We start from the raw sequence: 14,669 nt of genomic DNA on the forward strand, positions 1-14,669 counted from the left end.
CAGGTCCTCTAGAGACCAGTTCACATAACCCGTTCACATCTGTGCCACCACTATATCCAGTGCTTTAGGTTATTCTAGCCTTTATTTTGTTTCTTTACATTTCATTCTGCTCCTGTGAAATTCTAAGTCTTTTGGGAATCATGTCTCATTCAACTTTGTATCATCAGTGCTTGGCACAGAGCCCAACACTTGGATGTTTATTGAATATTTGCTGAAAAAAATGGGTATTAAGGAAGCAATCAGGGAAGAGGGACTTTGGAATGCTGCATTCCTCCAGAGATGAAGTTATGATGGAGGTGGTAAATGACCCAGATGAAAACGCCTGGCTCATTTATACCTTAAGAGGAAAGTGACATTTTTCATAGGAGAAGCAGTCCTATTCATCTGAAATGACTCATCTAAGTTATATTTCTTTTCTGAGTAAGTATCTCTAATCATGGAAAATCTCACCATCACTACTGAATTTGTCCTCATAAATAGCATAGAAATCACCAGATTTAGACTGTGCTCTTTGTGCTGCTCCTGGTGATTTACTCCTTGATGTGAATGGGGAACTTGATGATGACCCTGGTGTTCAGGACTGATTCTCACCTGGAAACACCCATGGACTTCTTCCTGGGTCACCTTTCATTTCTAGATCCCCATCTTTCTCGAGTCACCAGGCCCAATGTTGCTGAATTTATTAACTCTAAGGAAAAAAATCTCTATGTGGGGCTGTGTGACCCAGAGCTTCTTTCTCAGTGTCTCTGGAAGCACTGAGACCTGCTTACTCCCTGCCATGGTCGTGACTGCTATGCTCCCATCTGTACCCTCTACTCTACAGGTGGTTATGAATAGTCCTCTCTGGGTCAGGATGGGGATTGCAGTATGGACAATGGGTTCCCTGAACCCTTTGCCAAAACAATGTATTCACTTATGACTTATATTTCAGTTTCCCCAATGTCATCCCTGCCTTCTGCTATGAGTTTCTCTCTCTTTCCTGCTGTGAGCTGCTTTCCATTCTTCTTCTTTCCTTTTCTCTTGCCCTGATCTGATGCTACTGTCAATAAGGCCCTTCTTCTGGGTCATGTGTATTTCTAGGATTTGTGATTATCCTGAATCTCTTTTCTTACTCTAGAACCATCTCTGCCATTTCGGACATCCATTTTTCCAAGGATCAAGGCAAAACATTCTCTGTTCCTTCCACCTGGCTGAGGTGATTTTGTACTGTGGAACAGCCATTTTTTGATTCATGAGCCTTCTCTGAATATCCATATTGTAGCAAGTGATCTCCACATAGTGCAGGGTGACCACTATCCTGCTGGGCCCCCTCATCTATGGCCTCAAGAATCAGGAGTGAGGCAGCCCTGCATAAAATGCTGAAGCAGTAAGTGTGCCTCCCATGGAAGATTGGTGTTGTGTTTGGTCTGAAGACAATGAGAAAAAAAATAGGGTTGGAAGTACATTAATGGCCAACTCAATCATCTAAGAAAATTACCACTTGAAAATAAATTCTTGGATCTGGGTAACAGAAGATTCAAATGTGAGATTGCTTATTTTATTGTTTCTGGCAAGAAAATAAAGTGAAAATTGAGAAATAGGTCCTGAGATGGAGTAGTTTAAGCAGATAAAGTACAAGCCTGTTTGTCTGGTTTAAAAGTTTTGAAAGTGTAGAGTTCTCGTGGTTTAAAAATAAATAAATAAAAGGAGGAAACATGAGAGTCTGAAATGCACTTCAAAGTGTGAACTGGTTACTGATGGAAGAAGAGTGCTTCATCCACTTAACCTGGGGGGCACATAAAAAAATTGATAAGCCTGGTTGGAGCTGACTTCTTGGTTGCTAGAAAGCAAAGATAAAGATTGTCAAGAACTTGTCCTAACCTACTCACAGGAAAAACTTTTCAGGTATGCAAGCAAAGACATCCTGGTGACTGGGATGGGATAGGCTGCTTGATGAGTAGAATAGAGACCTCCTTGTGACCCATGGTGATGAATGTCTCTGCAGTATCAAAACAATGTTTTCATTCAACCCAGAGGATACTAAGTCAATTAATATACTCAGTATCTGCCAGTCCCAGTTGGCCAGACTCCTCCTGAGCCTACAGCTCTAGCTCTCTTGACATATATACTGTTTGAGTAGTTCCAATTCTCTTTTGTGTGCTGGAACTATGTGTTGGCCTCTTTTGTCCAAGAGTGATATTTATACACATTCAATTAAATAAATTAATTTCTGATTAAAAGAGATTCCTGGGGGGGGTTTGATAATAAGCTCATGACTTAGTGTGTGAACTGACCCAGATGATACTTTTAATGAAACACTTAGCAACACCATTGTGTTTCTACCCTTAAGCCTAAACAATGGTAAGATTTTCTTTTTATATGGCGCTTTTTAAGTTAAATTTAAATTTTATATTTAAAATAAGTAAATTAAAAATTTTTAATTCAAATTTATTAAAAGTTGAAACAACATGGCTGGTTTGTAGCTGCGTGGTAGAGCATTTACCTAGCATGCATGAGGTACTGGGTTCTATCCCCAGCACCACATAAAAATAAACAAATAAATAAATAAACTAAAAAATTATTTTAAAAAATTGAAACAAAAAACATTGTTCATTTGTCTTGTATTAGTATTATGAACTTTCAATTTTAAATATATGATAAATTCTATAAAATAAATAGGGGAATGGAAGTGGATGAGAGAGAAATATTTTAAAGATTTTTAATTTTTAAAGATGTGAGTATAAAAATTTATTTTCCAGAAAAAGCATACTTTATTTTGAAGTGCATTTCTAAAATATGGGTAGTGTTTATATATCAAATAGAAATTACCTCTGGGACAAAGAGCATTAACAAAAAGTCATCTGATTTTTGTCAAAGAAAAAGAGGATTCTAGTATAGAGTGCAGTCAGTCATGAACCTCATGTGGAGCACCTGGTTCTCCCTCAAGTGGCTGAAATTTAAGAGATAGTTAGAAGGTGGAATTCACAGTATTTGGTGGCTTTTTAAATAAGGTAAGAATGAATAAAAACACCCTTGTTTTTGTCCCCTTTTTTGTGTTCCTAAGAGAAATTTCCTAAAGTGGCCTTATTTAATTATAGTTAAGGGCTGGGATACAAATAAAGACATAGAAACTGTGAACAGTATTTTGTTTGAATCTTACAACCACTCCTTTCATTATCTGCATCTCTGAGAGACTGATCCAAAGACCAATTCACACTCAATCTCCCATCACTTAGGAGACTAAGGAAATTATTGCCATAAGCTTTCCTGCTTGCCTGCCACCTACTGCAGAGCCACATGCAGTAAGAGCCCTGGCAGGCTACTCCACACATAGCCGAGATGTGTGAATTCTGCTGGTGAAAGCAGGGCTTACACTCAAAATGCAACCCCTTATCAAGTTCCTGTTCTCCTTCCTGCCCCTCGGATATAAGTATTGGATCATCTTGATTTGCATTGTCCATATGCACAGGACCCTTGTTCAGTTCAGGGAGGCAGGGCCGCCACAGAATTGAATGAAGAGTCAAGAAAACACACCCAAAAATAAAATAATGTCAAGAGCCAAATAAACTTTCGGGATGGTTTTCAACAGTAGTTTTTAATTATATTTAATTTTTTATCTTTTTAGTTTTGCATGACAGTAGAATGTATTTTGACATATCATAAATATATTGAGTATAACTTCCCATTCTTGTGGTTGTACAAGATGTGGAGTTACACTGGTCATGTATTCATATACAAACACAGGAAAGTTATATCTCACTCATTCTACTGTCTTTCCCGTTCCCATCCTGCTTACCTTCCCCTCACTACCCTCTGTATAATCCAGTGAACCTCCATCCCCCACCCCCACCATTGTGAGTCAGAATCCGAGTATCAGAGAAAATATTCAGCCTTTGGGGTTTTTTGGGATTTGCCTATTTCCATTAGCATGATAGTCTCCAGTTCCATCCATTTACCAGCAATTGCCATAATTTCATTCTTCTTTATGACTGAGTAATATTCCATTGTGTGTATTGCCACATTTTCTTTAACCATTCATTTATCAAAGGGCACCAGGGTTGGTTCCATAGCTTAGCTATTGTGGATTAAGCTGCTACGAACATTGATGTGGCTGTGTCACTCTAGTATGCTAATTTTAAGTCCTTTGGTTATATGCTGAGGAGTGGGATACTGGATCAAATGGTGGTTCCATTCCAATTTTTCTGAGGAATCTCTGTAATGCTTTCCAGAAGTGTTACACCAATTTGCAGTCCTATCAGCAATTTATGAGTGTACCTTTTATCCCACATCCTTGCCAACATTTATTTTTTCTTGTATTCTTGATAATTATCATTCAGACTGGAGTAAGATGAAATCTCAGTGTAGTTTTAATTTGCATTTCTTTAATTGCTAGTGATGTTGAATATTTTTTCATATATTTGTTGACCATTAATATAATATTTCCTCTTCTGTGAAGTGTCTCTTCAATTCCTTTGCCTATTTATTGATTTGGCTGTGTGTGTGTGTGTGTGTGTGTGTGTGTGTGTGTGTGAGAGAGAGAGAGAGAGAGAGAGAGAGAGAGAGAGAGAGAGACAGTTTTTTGAGTTCTTTATATATCCTGGAGATTAATGCTCTATCGGAGGTTCAGGTGGCAAAGATTTTTCTCCCATTCTGTAGACTCTCTCTTCATGTTCTTGATTGTTCTTTTGCTGAGAAGAAGCTTTTTAGTTTGATACAATCCCACTTATTGATTCTTGATTTTACTTCTTGCACTTTAGGAGTCTTATTGAGGAATTCAGTTCTTAAGCCAACATGATAGAGATTGGTCCTACATTTTCTTCCAGTAAGAAAAGGGTCTCTGGTTTAATACCTAGGTCCTTGATCCACTTTGAATTGAGTTTTGTGCAGGATGAGTGGTAGGGTCTAATTTAATTTTATTACATATGGATTTCCCGTTTTGCCAGCACCATTTGTTGAAGAGGCTATCTTTTCTCCAATGTATATTTATGGTCCCTTTGTCTAGTATGAGATAACTGTATTTATGTGGGTTTGTCTCTGTGTCCTCTATTCTGTACCATTGGTCTACATGTCTATTTCAGCACCAATATCATGCCATTTTTTGTTACTATAGCTCTGTAGTATAGGTCTGGTATTATGATGCCTCCTACTTCACTTTTCTTGCTGAGGATTGCTTTGGCTATTCTGGGCCTCTTATTTTTCCAAATGAATTTCATGACTGCTTTTTCTATTTCTATGAAGGAAATGATCAGAACATTAATAGGAATTCCATTAAATGTGTATAATGCTTTTGGTAATATGACCATTTTGACAATATTAATTCAGCTTATCCAAGAACATAGGAGATCTTTCCATCTTCTAAGGTTTCTTTTTATCAACAGTAGTTTTGCAACTAGACTAAAACTATGTAAAGAGGGTCTGAAACATGATCTCCAAATGAGTCCCCTGACTTATTATGGATAGGAAGGAAATTATAAACTATAAACTTACAATTCCCAAGAGCTATAACTTCACTTGAAGTCTTTCATCTGAGAAACACTCATCTAATACCAATAGCCAATTCTACCTAAATTTTCCCAGTACTTCTTCTCTACTCTATTTACCTCCTTATACTGGTTATTCCATCCAGTATATATTTGACATTAAATATTGCCTCTATTCCCATGAATTCCAAATTTATATCTCTAGCCAGGATCTCTCCAAACCCATATGTTTAGTGAGTTGACACTTCTTGAATGTCTAGTTGGTATCTTAAGCTCAACGTTTCCAAATTGAACTCATGATTTAAGTTAATTGCACCATAACCATCCAAAACCTGAGAGTCATCTTTGATTTTCTCTTTTTTCCCCTTTCTCTTAGTACATATTCAATACATAAGCAAATTCCATTGGTTCTATCTTCACATGATTCCTGGACATCATGACCTTTCCTCTACCAACTAGTTTAAACCATCATTTTTCCAACCTGGACTTAGGGCATGAGTACAGGACTCAGGACATAAGTACAGGCCAATCAAATTAGGTTTCCAACAGATAAAAATGAACACTGGATATCTCATCTGGCCTGAATGCTAACTGAATGTTAGCCCCGTTGTAATAAGACGATGACCTTCTAACTCATATCACTGCTTTCATTACCATCCCTCCCAAACCCCCCACCCCTAAACACAATTAATATATGAATTTGGGGATTATCTAATGCATGAACTTTTTGAGGACACATTGAAACCATAAAGAGGAATTTCCATAAAGAAAAATCTGGCAACTTCCATCAAAAATGCTGTGTTTGGGGTGGGATAATAGCTCAGTAGTAGAACCCTTGCCCACCATAGATGAGGCCCTAAATTCAATCCCTAGCACTGCAATAAATAAATAAATAATAAAAATTAAGCATTAAAAAAGGATCTGGCTGGCCTGGTGACACATGTCTGTAATCCCAGAGGCCCGGGAGGCTGAGGCAGGAGGATTGTGAGTTCAAAGCTAGCTTTACAGCAAAAGTGAGGCATTAAGCAACTCAATGAGACCCTGTCTCTAAATAAAATACAAAATAGGGCTAGGGATGTGGCTCAGTGATCAAGTGCCCCTGAGTTCTATCCCTGGTATAAATAAATAAATAAATAAATAAATAAATAAATAAATAAATAAATGGATCTGGGGTTGTGTAACATGGTGTTAGAGTGTGTGCTTAGTAAGTGTGAAACCCTGGGTTCAATCCCAACACACACACACACACACACACACACACACACTTGCTGTGATCAAGTATATTTATTCTTTAGGAATTTATCTAACATATATTCTTGTAAGTTTAGAAAAGAAGTCATGTACAAGAATGATTGTTACATTTTTCTATGCAAGCAGAAGCTCTGTTCTTTTGCTAATGTCTTCCTAAGCACCCACAAGAATTCCTGGCCCATAATAGACATTCCATAGGTATTTGTTGAATGCAGAAATGCTGGAATGTTGGATACAGCCATCTCTAAAGAACAAATTAAGTAAATTATAATATTTCCATATAATAGACTACTAGACATCCTTTTAAAATCAGGCAACTTTAGCTGGACTGGTGCTGTAACTCAGTGGTAGATTGTGAGGTCCTGGGTTTTATCCCTAGCACTACAAATAAATGAATAAATTGTGCAATTTTATAATAATAATATGGAATTATCTTTGAGATAGATAAGTAAAAAAAGATAAATTTCAAAATGGAGTGTAGTCTACGTTATCATTTGTGTGAAAGTATTATATAATTGTATGTGACTGTATTGGTAAACAATCTCTAAAGTTTATACAAGTCAAATGGAAGAAAGTACTAAAAAAAAGAATTAAGTGATTGTGGAATAGGTATTGGAGAAAAACTTACTTTTGTACCATGGACACAGACTTTAAAAATCATAATTAAGAATTTGGGCATAGCCAAGGAGTAAAGCACTTGCCTAGCATGCATGAGGCCCTGGATTCAATCCCTAGTACCACAAAAACAAACAAACAAACAAAAAAAAAACCATGATGTGTGTGTGTGGAGGGGGGGAGGGTTTATAAAGCTACTGCTTTATTCCACTTAAGGTTAGAAGTAGAGAACATATTCACTTTGCTTCTTATTGCCACATTAAGTACCATTTCTCTCCTTCTTCCTAAATGTTTAGCTAGGTTGAAGCACATGCCATTCAAACCATTTCACACATTACCCCTCCTTGTTATTGTCACCTACCATATTCCTGATCATTCTCCTTTCACTAGAAATTCCATCAACTGGCTTACTATCCCACTCTCCATAACCCCATCATCATTCCTGGTGACTTCAACATCCATGTGGACAATTCATCTATAGCATATAAATATGCACAAGTACAATTTCATTGCTTGCTAAAATACTGAAATGCTTTTATAGCTTCATGACACTTAAGTGTCAATCCCCAATGCTCTGGTGTTTCTACTAGGATTAATTCCACATTCAGAAACCCAAACCAAAGGGAATTGCCTTGTATAACATGTTGTCTCCAGGACCCTACACCAGTGCTACAGGCTACATCTGTTGGATGAATCCATGTCCAGACTAGAACTGGTAGTTAAATATTTTGAACACTATTCCTGTTTCTTAGTCTGTTTTCTGTTGCTACAACAAGATGCCTAAGACTAAGTAAGGTATAAACTTGAAATTTATGTCTCTGCCTAGGTTCCCAAACCATCCATGTTAGCCTTTGAAATCCAAGTAAGAGGAAGCCTCACTCCTACAGCTAATTCTGTGTGCTTGCAGAATTAATATCACATAGATGCCACCAAGGTTCATGGTTTGTGTCTTCCAGAGTAGCAGGTTGAGTCACACTTGAGCCACAGCTAGAGTGAGGAAGAAAGGTGAGAAACAGAGACTTGGGGTGGTCTTGGGTAGCAAGCCCATGGAGGTCAATCCCCTCAAGCCATTCTGCCCTCCTAGAGCTCCTGGGTCTGTGATGGAAGGTACAGCCTTCACAATCTGAATGCCTTCAGATTCTTTCTCCCGTTTTATTAAAGATCCCTTCTATCCGTACTAATTTCTTTAGCAATTGGTTGCTCAGCTACACCCTTGATTTCCTCTCCTGAAAATGCTCTCTCATTGTCTACCACATGGCCAGGTTGAGAATTTTCCAACTCTTCCTGCCCTGCTTCCCTTTTAATTATAAATTCTGTCTGTAAGTGATCCCTCTGGTCTCTCATTTCACTGTACACTTTTAAAATAAGCCATGCAGCAGCCTGAATTCTTTGCTGCTTAAAAATTTCTTTTGTCAGATATCCTAGTTCATCTCTCTTGAGTTCTGCATTTCATACAGTACTAGGTCATGAACACATGCAGCCAAGTTCTTTGTCACTTTATAACAAAGATTGTTTTTATTCCAGTTTCCAATACTTTCTTCCTCCATTCCACTTGAGACCTTGTCACATTGGCCTTTATGGTCATTTTCATCAACATTCTGGTTAAAACCACTTAGATATATAACAGAGAATTAGAAGCTGCTTTTAATAAAAGCATTCACTATTCAATTGTGCTTGCAGATGCCCAAAGGTAACTAAAAGTAGGATAAAGGCCTGACATCTCTGCCTTCATTTTTATATTTGCCTCCTTCCTTACTTTAAACTTTGGGTCAGATTCCTGCTCAGCCCTGCATGTACGCATGCTAATACAAGGGTTACTAGCCTTAAGTTTATCTAACCTATCTTGTTCACCTTCAAGACTGAGGACACCAAGATAAGAGTAACTAAGGTATTTTCAAGTTTTGAAGGGACATACAACTGCTCGCTTTTACAGTATCCTGTTTCAGACCTCTGGGGTGGCTCTTGGATGACTTTAGTCATTGCCCTATACTTCCGGGAACACAAAACCTTGTAGGCAGATCGCCCCAAAATGAGACTGCCCCCCTCCAAAACAAAAACAAAAATCAGGAGCCATCATCTCATGAGAACTGAATTGGCCTCTTCTAGGACTACAGGTCTGATAGATAATATCCCAAACAACAAGTGGAAATTGCCCTCCCAAGTGATAAGGATTTCTGTGGAGCTGACTAGTAGAATCAGAACCAAGGTAATGATCAACCAGACCACTGTTTGACCAGGAAGATTTAATTACGCCTATCTCTTGCCCCAAGCCCCAATATTCCTCTGTTTAAAACCTAAAGTTCATGTCAGTACCCTGAAGACTGAGCTGAGACACTTATTCTCACTTGCCTTCCCAATATACTCCATTGGTTAAAGCTTCCCCCCACCCTGATTTTCACCATTACTTTATCCTTTTGGTTTTGGTGGTAAATAGCTGGACCAGATTTGTTGGTGTTGCAGACCAAGAGGATCTACAGAACTGAAGTGATCATGGATATCCTCAGTCACTGGTTCTTGGGACCTGCCTGAAAGATTTCAGACAAGTCACTCAGAGTAGCAGGCTTGATTTTACGAGGAGGGGTAGAAAAGAAGGAAAGAGGACACTCAAGAGAAAGAGAGGGTCCTCTCAGAGAGGAGAGGGATGGCACAATCCTCCTGCCCTACAGTTTATTGGGGATACCAGGAAAGTTTCCAGAGAGTTCCACCCAGGTCTACCTTTTGACTGGTGACTCGCAGCAGGATTGTTGTCAAGTCCCACTGCTCATGGTCTTACCCCATGGAGGAGAGATTTTGCTATTATAATGACACCTTAAAGACCCAAGGCAACTTTGAGTCACCTCAGTCTGTGCTGACCAGTTCTAATTGGAACTTATTCTTACAGATTTTATGGCTTGGGGGCTTTGCTTTTAATTGTCCTGTCTTCTCAAGTCCTGGAATCTGATCTGAATAAAGATCTCAAAAGTACCCCACTCCTGCACCCTTTTAGGATAACTTGTGTTCTTCTTATCTGCTGTGAGGAGCCCTTTGGTCCTGATTTCTCCTGTAAAAACCAGATTGTTTCTGGGGGAATGTAGGGTATCTTTTGATATCCTACATTCAGGCAGTACTAGCATGGCCTCACACAGATTGCCCTTCAGAAAAAAAGCATGTTTTTGGGGGGAGAGGTAAGCACAGTAAACCCAACCCAAAGAACCATCCCCCAACCTCATGTTCCCACTGCTCATGTCTGTATGCCACCTATCACTGGGATCTCCAGAATCAGGTAATCTGGTCTAAGACTCAGGTAACAACTTATGTCTAAGACAGTTCAGATATTCCCCTAGTCTATTTTGAGTCCTCCTGGAATTTCTCTTAGCATTCTGTTCACAACAATACAATCTTTTTCTAGCACAATTCCATTCTTGGTACCAAATTCCCATCTTAGTCTGTTTTTCTGTTGTTTTAATGAAATACCCTAGACTGGGTAATTTATAAAGACTACAAATTTATTCAGCTCAAGGTCCTGGAGGATGGCAAGTCCAAGAGCCTGGCACTGTCACCTGCTCAGCATCTGGTAAAGGTGTTCTTGATACATAATAATATGGCAGGGGTATCACATGGCGAGACAGAGCAAACATGCTAGTTTAGGTTGCTTCTCCTCTCCTTATAAAGCCACTACTGCAATCATGGGGACTTTATTTTCATGAGCTCATCTAATCCTAATTATCTCCCAAAGGTCTCACCCCTAAATACCATTAATATATTCATTTGGGGATTATCCATTCCATGAACTTTTGAAGGACACTATAGCACCCTAGCTTTTTAGTTTCTGGATTTTCTCCTGTCTTGAATGATCTTGCCCACCACCTCAGTCACTTACTCTCATAGTCAGACTCTGTACTTAGTTATTATCAATAAATGCTACCCATCCATATCTCCAATTTAAGCATCCCACTCTGTCCTCCACTCCTCCAGCTAACTCTATTCCAATCAATCTTCTGAGACTCAGAAATAAATTTTATCTTTTCATTCTATCTTTGTACTGTTCATCATCCTACTAACTCCTCACCCATTGTCCAACTTCAATTCCTAGGTCTTATCACTTGTTGATTTTTTCCTATGTATTAACCATTTTTATCATCTCTTTTATCCTGCAATTCTACTCTAAGATCTAGGTATAATGATATTCCCTGTACAGGAAACTGAAATTTTTATAGGTAAACCTGCCTAGAATTACAGAAATAAAAAGTGGTGGGTCTAGAATTTTAAATATCTCAACCACCACTTTTTTGACACTAAACTAGGCATAAAAATAATTTATCCTGCTGAGTTATGATTATCACATGTATACAAAAGCATTCTGTGAACTGTAAAGTATCTTACAAATATCAACTATAATTATATGCTAATGACTAGAGAGAGCTCTTACCCTTCCTCATCAGGAGTCCTAACCCAAGACTTACCTCAGCCTTCCCCTTCTCCTTCATAATTGTGGTCATCGAGGAAGCAACTGTTTTTACTACCCTGTTGGTAGAAAATTCATCTTTGGTGAGAAGCTTCAAAACTTTGGAGAAAAAGCAGCATCATAAATGATGGTTAGGTTCTAACTAGCTATTGGGAGACTGGTTTCATTATGGCTGAACTGACGTTTATAAGCTAGACTATAATTAATTTCAATCAACTGCCAAATAAAAGAACTTTGATAACTAAATAGGCAAACACCTGCCTTGTGCTTTCTTATCTAAACCACAGCAGAACAAGAGTTTAGAAACAATGGAACCAAGCCTGATATATAAAAGGCTGTCTCTTAAGATATTTAGAAGTCTAATAGAGAACTTGGAACCCTGCAGGTCTGAGACCTCTCTCTGATGTCCAGAAAGAATACTGTTATTGTCCAAAGAAAGCCTATATTCCACATTCAGCTGTGGGCCCAACTCATTCCATTTTGTTGTTAGCAGAACTTCATCAACAGGGCAGCCCAGAACCACCAAGTTTCCTTGTGGTGATATGATTAATACTATCAAGTAAATTACTTCCTTACAAATACAAAAATAGTGGCTCTTTTCACCTAACATGGAAAAATAAAAAACCCTTGACATGCTACTTTATCTACTGCATTTCATTTCTTCCCTACTCTAGACTAATACTCCACATCTGTGAATTCTTCATGCCAAAGCATGTCTATTTCTGCTTTCTGATGTTATGTAGGATACCTTTCCTACATTTCACCTTCAAAGGTGACCCTGAAACTCTTCCACCAGAAAATCTGCAAAAGATATAATCATTAGCCTGCTTTTATTTGCATGTTTAATCACCCCACTTTGCAATATTGCATAGGGGTGTGGACTTCTATACAAAGAAGTTACTGTGAAAGGTAAGGTAACACTCTGCAACAGATGTACTAGATTAGAAGTCAGACCAGGGCTCAATTTTCTATTTTGCCTCCTTGCTCACTTAATGCTCCTGAACATATGCAGAAATAATGTCTATGCTTCACAGAGTATGTTGCTTGATGGTTAAGAAGACAACACACCAAAGCAAAATATAAGGATATTTTACATTTATTCCCTGTGATGTTTAAGACAATTATCTTGCATAAAGTAGATATTTATTAAATATTAATGACCCACTAACTCTTCATCAGGCCAAAGCCTATTTGCCTCCTGTTTTATTTTGTTTTTCTAGTTTAAGATACCATCTTACACTAGTTTGTTTCCCAAAGAGGAGAGGAAAATCTGGGCTAAAATAATCTTTACCAGCTCTTTCCAAATACTCTTTTCAGGTAAAGTCAATTTAAGTGTTGGGTTATGTTCAATTTAAAATTGTGTGACAGAGGAAATGCCGAAGTGTTCATCAAACCCCATTTCCTTTTCTACTAGGCACACACATTTTACTTCCCAGCTACCCTATAGATAGGTGGCGCCATATGACCACACACATGAAATCTGATTAAGAGAAAGTGGTGAAAATTATGTATGTCATTAATACTGCCGTTGTTTCAGCCACAGCTCTCTTCCCTTATCTGAAGCCCACAGATGGTGTTATTCTAAGGCCATGGGGATGTGGAGCCACTAGATGAAAGGAGCTGGGTCCTTTTGCGAATGCAAGAAAAGACCCCCCACCTACTGGCCCCAACCAACCAGCAACACACTGTGACTTGTACAATACAAGCCTTTATGGAGTTAAGCAACTGATACAGCATTGTTAGCCTACCCTGTTTAACACATCTTATATCTATCACCAGTAGTAGCATAATTGAAAAGAACCTCTGAACTTAGTTCTAGGACCTGGAATACAAATTCTGGCTCTACTATTACCCCCACACATTTCATGATCTGCTCCTAGAATATGCTCTGTATCTTTTCTCAACTAAATGTCTAGCACTTTCTCCTCTTTCTCATTATAGAGCCCTCCCCACTCCTCTGTGATTTCTGAGACCTTTCCTGACCTCCCTCCCATATATTATCACTTTTCTTTGCCATATATTATCTGTACTATCCATCATCCTATTAACTCCTCACCCATTACCCATATACTCTTAGTGTGGAGTATACGCTCTGTTTTAACATCTATTATATTTTATTGCAAAATATTTGGTGGCATGTGCTTCCACAGACTGAGTCCTTTCTTTGATTTGCATCATTTTCTTACATCATCTGGCATTATGGCATAAAATAAATATGTATTAAAGGAATGATTGTCATACATGACCTTAGTGAGTTTCTTATTTTAAATAGGATGTAAAATTTTACAGTGTTAAGATGCTATTTCCAAAATCCCAAAATAAAACTCTGGGGCTTTTTGAAGCAAAGACAAAGGACTTATTCCCCGGGGTCAAGAGCGCAGAGACCAAGCAGTTCTTTAACCCCCCCACTACAATCCAGGATAGGAACAAGCTTACAAGGACTAAAACCACAAAGAAGGGTGGCAGGAGAGGCGATTATAATCAAAAGATACATTTCATAAGGTGGAAAAGTTACAAAAAAAGAATCATGTGGTCATACTCTCAGAAATTACATTATCAGAAAAACAACTTTGCATTAGTCCCACAGAGCTAGGATATTGTGGTCAGGGTACAAGTAGTTGGGGGTGGAGGTTTTAGCCTTCTATAAGAGTGGGCTCATGGGGAAGGGGGACAATTTCACACAGGATGAGGTGTCTAAACAAAATGGGATAAGTCTGGGCTAATTTTCAAATCAGCCCATAACAACAAAACTATTGTGATAATGAAATAATAACTAATGAAATAACGAATGTGAATGTGACTTACTGGTTGCAAACAGATTCTAACAGTAATGTATTTATTCTCTTTTTCAGGCCTTTCTCATCTTTTCCTATCAAGCCATCTTAATAGTTCAAGTTAAC

This window comes from Marmota flaviventris, chromosome 3, assembly GCF_047511675.1.
Source record: "Marmota flaviventris isolate mMarFla1 chromosome 3, mMarFla1.hap1, whole genome shotgun sequence".
Classification (NCBI taxonomy): Eukaryota; Metazoa; Chordata; class Mammalia; order Rodentia; family Sciuridae; genus Marmota; species Marmota flaviventris.